Here is a 15,336-nt window from a genome sequence, read left to right as displayed (position 1 = left end):
AACACTAACTACAGGACTGAAAGTCAGGAAGATGAAGGTGACTGTGAGATGAAGACGTCGTTGTTAGACAGCTGCCACTTCCTGCTTCCTCTCTGCTGCACTTCAGGATGACTGACGTGCCGTCAGAGGAGGAATACGGTATAACTATACATTTACTCAAGTACTGTACTTAACGACACATTTGAGGTACTTGTACTCAAGTATTTCCTTTTTTATATTTATAAGTATTTCCTTTTTTATATTTCTACTCTAAACTATTTTGTTGGTTGGAATCATTTTTCATGTAAAAACATTTGATGGTTTCAGATTTGCTTTTCCTTTTAATAATGTTAAAAATCAACATTTTTTCTCTTATATTTTTCTAATGTTTTTAGAACATTTTTCACATATTGTTTTTCATATATTTTACTATATCATTTTAGGACATTTTACATTATTTTCCCATATTTTCCTAATAATTTTAGGGCATTTTTCTGAATTGTTTTTCATATATTTAATGAATACTTTTAGGACATTTTCTGATATTTTTCACATACTGTTTTTTCATATATTTTACTAATAATTTTAGGACATTTTCACATATTTCTTTCACATATTTTACAAATAGTTTTCAGATATTTTTCCACTTTTTCTTTTAACGTTTTTCACATTTTTTAAGTTTGACATGGGTTGAATGTTCCTGTTTAGCCCATTAAACTGAGTTCACTATATTGTTGTTGTTGTGTTTTTGGTTTTGACTTTAGTTGTGTGTGATCTGGTGGCAAACAGAGTAATAAACCTTCTGAAGCCCTCTGGACAGACTTCCCTACATGAAACCTGATCCACAGAGAGGTGGCGGATCACTGACGAATCATGTTATCTGTTTAGATTTGAGGACTTGTTGAACTCCTTTCGTCGCCGTGTTCCCAGATCTCAGCTGTTATTATTATTAGTACAATGATGGACAAAACTGTGAAAATGACACCCAAAGCTGTAATAAAACTGTCCTTTAAAAAGGTACTAAACAACGGCTGGGAACGGATGTCATGGAATAAAAGTCACACAAACTTAAATAGAGAACAAAAAGCAGGCACATCCAGTAGATCAAATGAAACGCCTCCTATTGAGATCTATTCACACATCCAAAGGCCAGAAAGGATGGCAGAGACGGAGGCTGAAAGAGATGATTTAATGCTGTTTTTTCAGGACCAGCAGGAAAACATGACTGAAGGTTTGAATTGAAGCGAAGTGAGCCGTTCTGCCGGTGAGGGTTTTTCTTTTCTGCCACTCTGCTGAGCATTTTTTACTCTATTCATCTGTGTGCAGACACCAGGAGGAGCACACTGATCACAACACAGTCAAGGTCTGCTGCCTCTGTCACCAACGGAGAGCTTTGAATCAGCCTTTTTGTTTGCAGTTGGAAGTCGTTCACGTCAGACCAGCTGCTGTTCACAGAGAGGCCGGCGGAGTCAAGGCCGACCGCTGCTGCTGCTGCTGCTGCTGCTGCTGCTGCTGCTGCTGCTGCTGCTGCTGCTGCTGCTGCTGCTGCTTGCTGCTGCTGCTGCTGCTGCTGCTGCTGCTGCTGCTGCTGCTGCTGCTTGCTGCTGCTGCTGCTGCTGCTGCACGGCTATTATCACGTTTTATAAAGAGAACAATATGAATAAAAGCTCAATCAGGAATCCTTCCCTGTGTGTTTACAGATACAGGAGAGTGGAATGCATACAGTACATGTGATATCTGATTACAGACAATGGAAGTTATATTTGACAAAAAGAAGACAAAATAAATGTTATGTTTCAGCCACTTTTAAATACTTTATTTACTGGAAACTAGTTTAATCATCTAGTGGTTCCAAACCGAGGGGTCCGGCCCCTTTAGAGGGTCACCAGATGAATCTGAGGGGTCAATTTACAACTATATAATACTATACCTTAATCCTGGAAATATTAAACCCCTCCCCTGGCTCCATAATTATTATCATTTTACAAACATACAATGGCACTGATATGCAGTAGTAGTAGTCAGACTAGTTTCATTCATTTTATATATATATATAAAAAAAAAAGAAGATGGTGACGGCTAAAAACCAAGATTGTGACGGCCAAAATGCCGAACTCGAGTCTTCAAAACCGTTGTCAGCAAACCACTGGGTGACCTCATGGTGACTACATCCACTTCTTATATAGCCTGTGGGATCAACAGGGGCGTATTTATCTAATCTTATGTTACTTAATGTTCACGTATTTGAGATTATTCAACTTGTTGCTTGAACCAGCAGCTTTATTTGTTATATTAGTTCAGTGATGTGAATCATTCTGTCTCGTTCCAGTTGTAGAAAACAAGAGAAAGAACAAGAGGAACGATATGAAAACATCTTGTGATGTTGTAGTGTTGAAGTGTAAAGATGAGACGGGGTGATGCATGTTTAGATGCAGTATATATCTCGGCGTGTTCGCAGCTCAAGGCAACAGAAACAAAGTCAAACAACATGTGTGAATGTGATCCAGGAAGCTCGACAGCCTCCGTTACTTTTGTCAAACACCGAACTGCAGGAAAAATTCAATAAGGTTAATTGCAGTGAAGCGAGTTGGAGGGGGCTGTAATTAGCTCCGCTGTGATTTCCCGCCGCTTTGATGAACTTGTGAACATGAAACAGTCGCACTCCGAGAAGCCTCGAGGTCGACTCCGATCAGCTGATACGGAGACGACGGTGACGCGTCCCCTTTGATCTCGCCGTAGCAGCGACTCGCAAGATTATCTCACATGCAAATCACGCAGCTCAGTTTAACGCTTTCACCGTGTTACATCATGAGATCTGCTGCAGAAATGCCCGCTCTGCTTTCTTATTTATGTCCTTACATGCTCGTCCTGTGGAGACAGCCGGGAAAAATGACACCCGTCTCAATCAGCTCATCTTTACACTATAAAAGATTCATCTCAACAAGTTATCTGTTGCACTGTAAAAAACTGCAGAAACTGATATTAAGATGTTGTTTTTGTTTTTGTGCTGCAAATAATTAATGTCTATTTTAACAGTTTATCTGCTACACTGCAAAAAATCGTGCGACCATGCTGGCTGATCTCATACTCCGTTATATACTTACTAAAAGTGATGCACTGTAATTCGTGTATACGCCACAAAATCAATTCATATGTAATCCACTTAATCCTGAACCAGGAATTATAAATAGTGACAATAGCAGAGCAGGGAGGAGGTCAGGGTGGATCAAAAAATACCAAACTTTGAGTTTGGGTGGAGATGGGTGATCGGTGTTTGTGTCCCGTGTGAAACCAGAAGTCAATGTTGATTTATTTGTCACGTAACTTCCGTACTGAAGTACTGAACGCCATTTCTGTAGTTATTTTAACCCAAACCACCATCTTTACCTAAACCTAAGGAAGTTGTTTCCTGTGAAGATGGAAGTTTATTTTGAAAAGACTGTATGCATGTAACGAGCAGAAATTGACACGTGTAGCTGGACATTCGTAGGACAACAGCCAAAAATTCAAGACGGAGACGCCAAAAACCAAGATGTTGATGGCCAAAATAATATTAAAAAGTCGCCTTAAAGACGCAGAAAAATAAAAAAAATACATTTTCCAGTTTCTGATTCCGTCTCTTGTGTTCAATGTTTGGTTATCTCTCGTTATATATAAACAAATATGTAAAACTCAAACTCACTGCAGCTCCGTCTCACTCTGTATTCACGAATCCACTTTTGAGTGATCCAATCAAATTTAAAGGATTAGATTTAAATCCTCTTGTAACTAAAAGGCCAACGTATCGAAGCTAAAGCTCAAACTTCCCTTTTAATGAGTAACATAACACTACATCCACTTTAGAGTAACACAGTCACGTTATTATACTATAAACTGATTGTTCATTACAACAGAAGTTCATTATTTGAGTAAAAAACAACATTCATCAGTACGAGTGACACTTTCACACAGCAGGTCCTCCTTTAATCCACCGTTAACAGAGAAGATATTGATTAGTGCAACTTTAAGGGGTTTCAGAATATTATCACGGTTGCGCACCTTTCTAAAAAAAAGTGTTAAACAATTCATATTTCAGAGAGCAGAATAATTTGCATTTGCATGTGTGTTCTTTCTCTTTTCAGAAACACGTCTGCTCTCTCCTCGTTCCTCTTCTTTATTTGAGATAAATTGAGAAGCGGTTGCATCACACGTTGTTCATGGAAAGAGAAAGTGGATGAGAGGAAACATTTACATACGCTGAGATGATAACGCCGTCCTGCTGCCACAGTTAGAAAAATCCGTTAATCCACACGACAACTTAAACACACCGCAACGCTTCAGATCAGAGTAGAGAGGCTATACCTGCTCATAAACACGCCAACCACAGTAAACACCAGCAGACATAATATGAGAAGAGAGACGGAGACGGAGACAGAGACAGAGATGGAGACAGAGACAGAGAGGATTTATGGAGAGTAAACAGGCAGATTATTGATCTGGATGTGATAAACACAACTGGGTCCAGCCACAGAAAACTGTCCTGCTGGTCCAGAATCTGTTTAGAAACCTGTTTAAATGGACTCTCCGGATGGATTAGCCTATCTTAGCATAAAGACTGGAAACTGCTAACCGACAGCTCCATCATCAAACTCCAAAGCTGTCTCATTAACATGTTGGAAACAAGCTCATCCAACAGTCAGCTGGGGTTTTGTGGACAGAGCTCAGTCCTAATCTCGTGCTTTTTGGTGTGAGAGATCCGTTTTTGGGCGCCGTCACACTCCAACGCTAACGGAGATAATGAAACACCGAATATAGGAAACAATAACGCCGCTACAGGATTACAAAACGCAAAACGTAATAAACGTTAAAAAGAAAGATTCTTATAAAAGTTGCCATTGAGATCAAACAACAGCTCCTTTTGCTATTTCACTTGATGTTTTTTGTGATGATAAAAAATGTAATATTTTTTTTCTCACATCTCCAACAAACACGAGGCTTTCATCCAGGAGACCGCTGTAAGTGTCCCGCGTTCACAACGTTCAGTTTCATTTTCACTGTACAAACAGTCATTTTAAGCTCAACCATGTTGTTTTCCCTAAACCTAACTATAGTGGTTTTGTTGCCTAATCCTAAGAAAGTGTTTTTGTTTAATTCACAACACTAAGGACGTGTTTACTGCGACCAAAAAGTGTCGCGGAGGGTTGTGACAAAGCGTCAGTATGTACGTGTTGCTCCTAATACACCTAAACCTGCAACGCCTGCTGCTAAAACCATGATGTCTTGTTTCATACTTTAGTTTCTACATCTGTCTGTCCGTCCGTCCGTCCGTCTGTGGTGTTGGATGTAACAGATGATCTGGAGTCAGATTGAGTCTCACTGTGATGCTGCTGTTGCTGCTGTTGCTGTTGTTGCTGTTGTTATTTGGGGGCTTGGTCGGGGCAGCTCATTGGCTCTCCCCTCGCCCTCCTGTGGGATCACTAACCTGATGTGACGGGGCTAAGCGAGGCTGTATATGTTGTTAAAACACGGCGCCGCCTGCATGGAGACGCTGCATGGAGGCCTGCAGTGATGATAGGATCTAACAGCAGCATATAACACTTGAAGGAGCTGCAGCTTATCGCTCTCTCCGCTTATCTCGGCTTTATTTTAGCCGCAGATTGACGTGAGCGTCGGCAGCGGATCCTATCGGACATATGATGTACGTTTAGTGCACAGGAAACACAGATCATTTCCCATAATCCTCTGATTCCTGCAGAAGGTCAGGTCTGAACAGGAAGGAGGGATTTGGCCTTTGACTGAGATACAAGCTGAGAGTGATAACAAGACTAAAGGTTTCTGATTCACCAACATGTTCCGCTGACTGCAGCAGCATCCTTCATATACTTCACTGAGTACTACTGAGTACTACTGAGTACTACTGAGTACTACTGAGTACTACTGAGTACTACTGGGTACTACCGAGTACTACTGAGTACTACTGGGTAGTAGAAAAAAATAAGATTGTTGCAGGAAGAGAGACGATGGTTGCGCTATCAGAGATTAAATTATTTTTAAAACTTGACTCTTGTTGCAGCTGTCTGCTCCTGACCGTAGATCACGTCCTGACATGCTGCCTCATTCAGACATGTTCTTGCATCTTGAGAACGAACACAACCAACACTGTGAAGGGACGCAGGACACGCAGGATAGCCTATATGCCTAACCCAGAAGTCTGTCTGCAACCTGCAGCTCCAGAGACACATGTGACTCTTTAGCCCCTCTGCAACTGTATAAATCTGTAGCCTATACACTGAATAAAAACTAAACTTTTATCATTTCAGTCAACCAAAATGGGCGTAATAGCCTACGACATACGTCTACAGATCTACTAAAGGGTTAGACTGGACTCCTCTCGTAGCTGTAACATCTCAGCATCTCGTCTCTAACCAGCGTCTGCGTCTGAGCTGAGTGGTGACGGACGGCAAGGTGTTAAATGAAGGCAGAGGGGCGCTGATGATGGAGCAGCAAAGTGCAGCACGACGATCGCTGTGTGAGAAACGGCAGGAAAAGAAACACACTCACAGTCCCAGCTGGCAGAGAGCGGTCTGACATTTGTGAGGCGGCGCTGAGAGAGTCGCCCCGCGATGAGTGGGAGGATAACAGGAGGACACGCCGCCGGAGGATCTGACTCCACTCATCAAACTTTACTCAAGCACAAGTGCTTCCACAAGAGCAGGGAACACTTTGATTTAATACTCATTATTACACGCTGCCCTGAACACTTTACTTTTTATCTCTGGTTCTAATATTTCCTCTTTCAATTTTCCTATTATGCATCTGCAGGCCTGGAAACGTCTTAAAAAGCACTGAATCAGGATTCCTCAAAAAGGCCTTAGAGGTGTTAAAAAGTCTTAAGAAAAGTCTTAACTCTGGTCTCTCCGTCAGATCTGCAGCAAACAGCAGCTACGGGACGCTCATCGTCTTAGAACAGAGTGAATATTTGAATTAACTTAAATGAATTAATTATTTATAATCCATCCCTCCATTTTCTGCTGCTTTTCTCAGTCCAGATTGTGTTATTTTAATTCATTATATCATTAAGAATTATTCTTATATACTGCTGGGAAGCACTGATTTTGGCAAATATTGTGAGTATTAAGTGATTTGTTATAAAATAATGAAATAATATTTTAGGATTCCGCAATGTAAAATGATTTTATACGAAAAGATATGTGGAATATTATGTAATATGTCAGATGGGTGATGTTAGGACTCATAAATAGACATAATAGATAAAGATTTTGTTATGTAAGAACATTTTGTGTTAAAAATATTTGAGTATTCTTTGACTTGTTTTAAGATAAAAAGATTAGGACTAGATTTATGACTCAGTAAAAATCTATATGACTCAAGATTGCATCATTTTTGCAGTTTTAAAATGATTTCACATAAAAAATATTGGGAATATAATGTCATATTTTTTAAAATGAGTGTTCTTACGGCCCAATAATGAACTAAAGTATTTGTTAAAATGGAACATTTTGCAGTGTGAGATGATTTATGTGTAAAATATGGGGAGAATTGTGTAATTACTTTAATAAAATGTCATGTTAGTGTAGAGTGATGATGTAGTTGAGGTGTTTTACAGTGAACAGATGGGAGGAAGATTATAATGCGCAGCAGAAACAGACGTGATGTGGTCGTCTTCATTGTGAATGTGAGACACACTCGTCCCTCGTCTCCTCTCAGGCTTCAGGGCTCCGACACGCCGAATGATTGACGTGCTGAGATTCTATTCTGCTGATGTCAGGACGCACGTTGTGATCAATCGATTAACACTTTCTCCAAACACCGACGGTGTTCAGCTGGCAGCTGGACGCCCGGCGGGTCGATACAGGACGCCGGTCATAAAACAAACATGAGACCCCTCCTGCAGCCCGGAGGTAACGTCTATGCTCTGCTTTGGGCCGATCTGAAACGCCATCCCGCGCCTCGCCTCGCCTCGTCTTCCAGCAGAAAACAGGCGGAGAGGGAAGCTCGCGCCTCGGGCAACAACGTGTTCGACAACGAAAAGATGAAGGAGCTGCAGCTGAGAGAGCTGAGAGAGTTCCTTTGGAGAAAACAGGAGCAGAGGTGGAATAAAGGTATTCAAATCATTTACTGGAGAGAGAGCAGCAGCAAGAACACGCCGGAAACGTTGCATTCAAAATGTTGGACGGAAACGACTCGCTGAGTCTGATATTGTGAGAGCGCTCCAGGTTTAGGGCTAAAACTGCTAGTTACGTAGTATATAAAGTGAGGAAGACCACTTTCGGTGGGCGGGTTGGGAGGAACCACTGGACTTTCAGCCTGGTGTTTAGTTTGGTCGTGATGTTCAGACCTGCCAACCCTCCTGGTTTTCATCGCCCTCTCCCAGTTTCCTCCCGGGATCACGATTCTCCCGTATCTCTCCCGATTTATGACACGATTTCACCCTTGGTTTTCCTTTTCGCTGGAACTTAACAGCGTATATAATCCCTACCGTTTCCACTCGGACGACTATGCAGCTACACAAACTGTCGTTTCCCGGCAGAGGAGAGCCGTCTATGCTCGCGACACAGCGCAGTTTGAGCTCATGTTGAAGCTGCGCTCGCCACAGGGTGCTGCATCCACGTTGGGCTTTGCTCGATGCAGCGAAAAGCCTTCGAGTCGTCCCCCACTTGAAAACGATCCAATATTTAAGTCTACTGTCTTTTTCACAGTCTTTGTTGTACTTTTTGCCATATTTCTTTAGTCTCATTTAGTACCTGGCATCGTTAGCTAAACTCCATCAACCCTGTGAAGGCGGCGGTTGCGGTTGAGGGATCGGGGTTGTGTACGGATCCTGCAACACGACAAACTAGACCGGTATAGAGGAGAGAAACAGGAGCCCAATAAAGCAACTACACTTTGGAAACAAGCACAAAAAACTGCAACCCGTGACAACTAATATTAGTAAGAAACTTTTCAGGAAAATAAACCCAAAGTTTCTTCTAATAAGCAAACTGTTAACGAGTTTGATCAGCTACAATATTTAATTTATAAGGTGAGTTAAGAATAACTGTGTGGTCCTTTAAGGGAGGATTTAAGGGAGGATTTAAGGGTGAAATGAGGGTTGAGGAGGTTAAACGCTTCGTGTTTCTACCAGAAGATTCTCTGCTGCCTGAGCTGAGTCAGTATCAGCGTGTTGATCGACACCAGGCGGTCAAACAGCATCAGATCCATCTCGGTGGGTCGTGAGCCGCGCGGCGCCGCAGCACGACGAGCCCACACACACACACAGTGAGGTGAAATTAATCACGGGTCGGGCAGGCGGGTACAGTGCGGCCGCTCCATGCATATTTCATTCATCTCCTCCACACCACGACTCGATCAATCCTCCATGAATAAAAAAACAGCCACATTTAAACCGAGAGCTCATTTGCATCCGTCCCAACTTCCCCTCCATTCAGGGTCCGCAACCCGCCGCCGCCGCCACCGCAACACACGACCCCACATCAGTCCAACTCCTATAAACCTCCGACAGCGCTGAGAGACGTCCACCTGGACGAGGACACACTCCATAAATAGATTTCTATGAACATACTTAAACTAAATCCTCATCGACATTGAGTGTAATAATATAAATATGAAAACAGGTGAACTTGGTGGTAAATCTTTAATAAGCAGCACCGGTTTAGTGCATGAGCATGAAAAGGAAAATAAAACAGATCCTGTTGTTGAAAGTCTCTGATTACGGTCTCGTCCTCCGAACCAAAACTACACATTACTTTTATTTTCTGTGTTGTTGTTTTGTAGATTTTGTCAATACAAACACAGAGCTATTTATTATTTGAATCTAGTTAGTTCTTCACTCTGTGACTGTATGTTTGAATGTGCATTATTTCTTGCAAGTAGCCGACTTTGAATAGTATTGAGGCTTTATATTACATCTGTATGGTCACACTCTGTTGTGTTGTTATCGGTCTATTGGACACGCTACTGCTGTGCACTCTTATTACAAATCATGCACAGTTTGCCGTATAGTGGCGCTGTGATCCTCAGATGGTTTACACAGAAAGATTCGTGAGGCTTTGTGCTTCCGTGCATTGTTCAGTTTGTTTAAAGGGACTGTTTGTAACTAACCGCCAAAACCTCTTGGTTGTATCTAGTGAAGCTGTTAAACAGTGTTGGCCGCGGTCGGAGGACGCGGGGGAGACCGTAGCTTTGGTCTCCAGGACCGGAGTCTCTGCTCCTCTGCTCCTCTGCTCCTCTGCCTGCCTTCACTCACACACCACGCTCCTTCTCTCTCTCTCTCTCTCTCCACCTCTCACGTGCATGCTGCTCACTCCACACTGCAGAAGAGTTAGTTTAGCTCTGAGAATATCTAGTGAATGTTCAGTGGACGTTTGTGCAGAAATAACTGCTGCAGCTCCTCCAGACCAACAGAGGTTTCCCGTGTCTTGTGAAGTGACGGGGCTCCGCAGAGAGAAACGTTATCGTCTCCCACCAAAACTCCGGCGTCTCCCCCGTTCCCTCCGGCCGCGGTCGGGAGGCTGAGGCGGGAAAAGCCAACACTAGGATCAGCATTGATTCATGGAGAGACCTTGGTCTGGTCAGCTAACATTACTGCCAAGCAGCTGAAATATAGAGTGATATTGTGCTTTTAGCTGACGTGTGTCTCCTCACTGTGTTGAGCGATGCTCCTTCATGTCTATGTAGAGCGAGCACAAGCGCCAGCAACAGGACGCTGACTTTAGTTGACTTAACGGACACAGGTGAAGCTGTTAACGAGACATTTCTGATTCTTACACACAGTCCCTTTAAGAGTGAGAACCTGTCGGCTTCTTAAATAAGATAATAAATCCTCCCTCTTACTGCTGCTTGTTAAGGAAGTCAAATAAGTCTCGACATCCTCCAGAAATCTGAATAAGACGACTAGAACAAGCCCACATTTTAAGATGTTATAATTAAACAACAAATCAAGAAGCAGGGTGATCGCATATAAAGCTTTTTGACTGCACGTCATGAACGTATTTACATGTTCATTCCTTCCTTTCCTCACCATTTCTTCTCATTCTTAACTTCTGTCTTCTCTTCCATCCCTTCTTATCTTCTCTCCTCCATCCCTCCATCCCTCCATCCATCGTTAAACTCTTCCCATTCATTAAGCAGCAGTGCGATGCATTAGCGCCTCGTCGGCCGCTCCTCATTTGCATAAAGTCAAGGTCTCAGCTTCTTTATGCAAATCAGAGGCGTCCAGCGACGACTCGCTGCCTCCTGAAAAACTTTTAAACAAACTAATCGATTTTCAATATGAAATGACGACAGATTCAGCCACTTCGTGGATTATTTCTCATCTCAGAAACACATTTTCATGATATATTTCTAAACGAGCCAATATGTTGGTTCCGGTTTGAAAGCTGAGAGCAGCAGCCCACGAGGGGAAGCGTCCAGTCAGGTGCTTTGAGCCCATCATGTGTCCATCATGCGTCCATCATGCGTCCATACTGGGGAAGCGGCGCGACCCCTCACGTCCAACAACGCCCCTGTGGACACGTACCATTCTTTTCACCCTTCTTCGTTTCCTTGTTCCTTCTTCTATCTTTCCTCCTTCCTTTCCTTCGTCCTTATCACTCTCCTCCATTATATTTTTCTTCCTTCCATCATCACTCTTCATCCCTCTTCCTTCCTCCCCTCCCTCCCCTCTCTACCCCCGGTGTGTCTGTATCGCCGTCATGAATCTGTGACAGCGTATAGCTTTAGTTTGCTGCCTGACTCACTTCGGTGGATTTGGTTTTGATGACTTTAATATCGTCTGTGACCTGCTTCCTGTTTGAGAGCTGTAGGTAGACGCCGAGGTTTCCCCTCATAAATTATCCGTCCTGCTGCTGGGAAATAATAAACATCCGACCGACGGCGGCGCAGGATTACTAATGGGCTGCAGCTAAAGATTTGCGGCTTGGGCGATCTGTCACAAAAAATAATAATAATAATAACAAGTGTCACAGTCAGACGGGGAAACGCGGCGCCGTGTGTGAATGTGTGTGTTCCCGACGTGACTGACACCCAATAAATAACCCATTTCAATTTCTGAAGCAGTCATGATGATAAACTCCACAACAGGCCTCCACGCTCACCTGTGTTGATGCATTATGTCCCTCTCGCATGACAAAGTGGCCGTTTAATCACAAATCTGTCGCCATCGTACAGCGGCGAGGCTCCTGGTGGCGGCGGGCGGGCGGGCGGGCGGGTGGACGGGTTTCCTTCCAGGATCCACTCTGCAAACAGAAATACATCTTAGAAAGTCCTCCGCCGTCGTGATGGGAGCCTATAAATCACACAGGAGACAGGAGAAATCTGCATTTTGTTTTATTTTTCCTCTGATCATGGATGAAACCGTCGGCCGGGTTTAATGTCAGACATTACTGATGTTTTTAAAAGAAAAATCCATTATTTGATTTGATAGAATTCTTTTCTCTCTTTAATTATTTTACTAGTATAGTATGAGACTGTACTACTAGTATAGTATGAGGTAGTACTACTAGTATAGTATGAGACTGTACTACTAGTATAGTATGAGGTAGTACTACTAGTATAGTATGAGACTGTACTACTAGTATAGTATGAGGTAGTACTACTAGTATAGTATGAGGTAGTACTACTAGTATAGTATGAGGTAGTACTACTAGTATAGTATGAGGTTGTACTACTAGTATAGTATGAGGTAGTACTACTAGTATAGTATGAGGTAGTACTACTAGTGGAGTATGAAGTTGTACTACTAGTATAGTATGAGGTTGTACTACTAGTATAGTATGAGGTAGTACTACTAGTGGAGTATGAAGTTGTACTACTAGTATAGTATGAGGTTGTACTACTAGTAGAGTATGAGGTTGTACTACTAGTAGAGTATGAGGTTGTACTACTAGTAGAGTATGAGGTTGTACTACTAGTATAGTATGAGGTTGTACTACTAGTATAGTATGAGGTTGTACTACTAGTATAGTATGAGGTTGTACTACTAGTAGAGTATGAGGTTGTACTACTAGTAGAGTATGAGGTTGTACTACTAGTAGAGTATGAGGTTGTACTACTAGTAGAGTATGAGGTTGTACTACTAGTAGAGTATGAGGTTGTACTACTAGTACAGTATGAGGTTGTACTACTAGTAGAGTATGAGGTTGTACTACTAGTATAGTATGAGGTTGTACTACTAGTATAGTATGAGGTTGTAGTACTAGTATAGTGTAGAATACAGCCTGTGTTGAAGGGATGAAGGGAGGAAGAGGATGATGATGATGAGAAGGAGGTTTCTGTTGTGATTAGATGAAGCAGAGATTAAAACGGTAACAGCGGTTCGACTGTCTGAGGCTGTTTTGATGTCGGGGGTATAGGTGGTGGGGGAGATGGGGGGCGGTGGTGGCGTCCTCCAGCGGCCTGCTGACCCATCTGACGCCACTCTAATTGGACTTCTTTAATTAGCCGACTGAGGCGTCTCCGTCCCTCCTGCCCTTCGCCAACAGAGAAGAAGAAGAAGAAGAAGATTTGGCGGGCGGAGCGTTTCCTGCGGCTCAGCTCAGGGACCTCCTGATTGGGCCCTCAGCTTTTTTCTCGCCGACCTTGCAGAGAGCCGGAGAGCGAGATAGCTGTTCAGTTTCACCTCAGAAAGGGCGAGGAGGGAGTTGGAACGGAGCGAGTGTTTCCAGGTTATCGGAGCAGCTGCTGTCAAACGTTCAGACAGCTTGTTGTTTGTTTTCGTCAATGCTTCTTCTTCTTCTTCTTCTTCTTCTTCTTCTTCTTCTTCTTTTTCTTCTTCTTCTCTTCCTCCTCGTGGGGAGGAGGGTGTGGGGGTTCCCGCCGGCGGTATGAAACGAGCGCTCGCTAATTTAACTTATTAGATTTCGCTGTAAATGAAATGTGCTTATTCCATCGTTGTTCTTCAGATCGCTCTGCATTAGCAGCCGTGTTTAGTTGGACTTCTTCCTGAAAAGCAATCACTCCTCCCTAACTGGATCTCTTTAACCACGTTTGCTCCGCTTAGTGTCATAAAAAGCCGGCACGTCGCGGCTGATCGTCCTTTCTATGAAACCTGAACTGCTGATGGAAACGCAGAAGAGGAAATAAAAGAAAGCTTGCAGTCAAACTGAGGGAAGAGATTCAGAAGGAGAGATCACACTGCTCACCTGGACTCTTTAGTTCCTGCAGATAAACACGGAGGACGGAGACACAAAGACAGTCTACTCACGTTAACGTAAAGACGCCGTCAGCAGCTTCAACACCAACCAACAGCATGAAAACATTCAGAGTGAAACATCCACTCAGTCCTCAGTCAGCCTGTCAGTGTCTGATGAGGCTCACCTGTTCAGGTGTGTCACCTGGCTGTGAACCACGTGGGCGGAGCTGCAGCCAGAGGTGGAGGAGGAAGTCTTTAGAGGTTTTATTTAAGTAACAGTATCAGTACTACAATCTGGAAGTACTCCATTACAAGCAGAGATACTGCATTCAAACTAAAAGTACACAAGTGTTGGTAACAAAATGTTCTTAAAGTATCAAAAGTATAAAAGTACTCATTATGCAGTAGAGAGAGAGAGACAGGTAGAGTTAAAAGACAGGTATAGGACTGGACAGGTAGAGAACAGAGAATCGGACAAGTGAAGTTACAGGACAGGATAGGTAAAGTACAGGACAGAGAGCAGGACAGGTGGAGTTACAGGACAGGTAAAAGACAGGTAAAGGGATAGGACAGAGGACAGGTGGAGTTACAGAGAACGGGACAGGTAGACTTACAGGACTTTCTCCCTAGAAACTTTGAGAGAGAGTTGAAATAAATCAGTTTGTCTTCTCTCTCTCTCAGGTAGAGGACAGGACAGGTGGAGGACAGGACAGGTGGAGCTACAGAGGACAGGACAGGTAGAGGACAGGATAGGTGGAGCTACAGAGGACAGGAGAGGTTGAGGATAGGATAGGTGGAGCTACAGAGGACAGGACAGGTAGAGGACAGGATAGGTGGAGCTACAGAGGACAGGACAGGTGGAGCTATACAGAGGACAGGACAGGTTGAGGATAGGATAGGTGGAGCTACAGAGGACAGGACAGGTAGAGGACAGGATAGGTGGAGTTACAGAGGACAGGACAGAGGACAGGCAGAGGACAGGACAGGTAGAGTTAGAGGACTTTCTCTATAAATTTTGAGGGATGTTAAAATAAATAATTTTGTCTTCTGTCTCTTCTGAAGTCCACAAAGTGAAAATGAGATCGAGAGGAAGTGACAGATTTTCACGAGACGCCTCCGACTGAAACAGAGAGTCAGAAATCAAACAATCAAACTTCTGCTTCCATATTTTAACACCTCGTTTACCTGAGATGAATAATAAATATAATAAATATAATAAATATAAT

The 15,336-nt window shown here is 43.1% G+C and overlaps 1 long non-coding RNA gene across 1 annotated transcript; it reads right to left on the bottom strand.

The window, feature by feature from the left end:
• Positions 1–1,171: 1,171 nt before the first annotated feature.
• Positions 1,172–14,299, bottom strand: LOC119494725. The gene is made up of 3 exons (XR_005208280.1): positions 14,121–14,299; positions 12,075–12,215; positions 1,172–1,488 (listed from the first exon to the last, which is right to left on the bottom strand). It is a non-coding gene; the product is annotated as an uncharacterized LOC119494725 (long non-coding RNA).
• Positions 14,300–15,336: the final 1,037 nt, after the last annotated feature.

The sequence above is a fragment of the Sebastes umbrosus genome, chromosome 9 (assembly GCF_015220745.1).
Source record: "Sebastes umbrosus isolate fSebUmb1 chromosome 9, fSebUmb1.pri, whole genome shotgun sequence".
NCBI classification, from domain to species: domain Eukaryota; kingdom Metazoa; phylum Chordata; class Actinopteri; order Perciformes; family Sebastidae; genus Sebastes; species Sebastes umbrosus.
Note: the sequence above shows the minus strand (reverse complement) of the source record. Positions and strands in the feature narration are given on the sequence as shown.